An 834-nucleotide genomic window follows, 5' to 3' on the forward strand; every position below is an offset into this window, starting at 1 on the left:
ATCCATCTTCATTTGTCTCCGATTATGTAGCTTGGGAGCTCCCTGCTGGAGACAACACACACGCTAACTCGTTTTGCACATTATTCCCATCTTCAGCTAAGTGCTGTGTTTGATGGGGAATACTTTTATTCTTCTCTGTCAGCTTTTGAAGAATCGCAAACCACGGGAGGTGGCTTACCTGGGGGACAGAGTCTTTCTTCATAAATTGTATGGATGAATTCTAGTGGACTTTGCTCTGTAACATTGCCAGGGGGTGAAATTAACTAAAGACATGGGTGAATAAGATGTATTACGTGTTTCCTTTTATGAGCAAGCAGTTAAAACTCACATGTGGTCCCAAACACATGAAGTACATTTTAATCACCTGCCAAGATATTACATGAATCCTACACTTTTCATAATTTCTAATTGCAGGCCATACAATGACTCTGCAGCAAACAAATAAACAAAAAGCGGAACCTTTTTTGAACAAACGCCCCCTTGACCTCCTCATAAGCCTCCTGACGCCCCCTGACATCATCATAAGCCTGCCAAGGCCCCCTTTAGTATTGAAAAATAAAATAGACCAATGCCCCCCAATGGGAACAAAGCCCCATCCCCACTCAGCTGTATCCTTCTCAACGTCCCCCTAGGGCTTCCCAACGCCCCCCGGGGGGCTCTAGCACCCCTGTTGAGAAGCACTAAGCTAAACAAACAGACAAACAAATAACTTGCGACTGCCAGTGTGGGGCTTTATTTGCGGCTCCCCCAGTGTTCACATGGTTGCACGAGGGGCTGTGTCGGCTACAGTATAACCCAAAGAGGCTCTCTCATTGGTGCAGAAATAAATAGGGA

Source organism: Engraulis encrasicolus, chromosome 16, assembly GCF_034702125.1.
Source record: "Engraulis encrasicolus isolate BLACKSEA-1 chromosome 16, IST_EnEncr_1.0, whole genome shotgun sequence".
Classification (NCBI taxonomy): domain Eukaryota; kingdom Metazoa; phylum Chordata; class Actinopteri; order Clupeiformes; family Engraulidae; genus Engraulis; species Engraulis encrasicolus.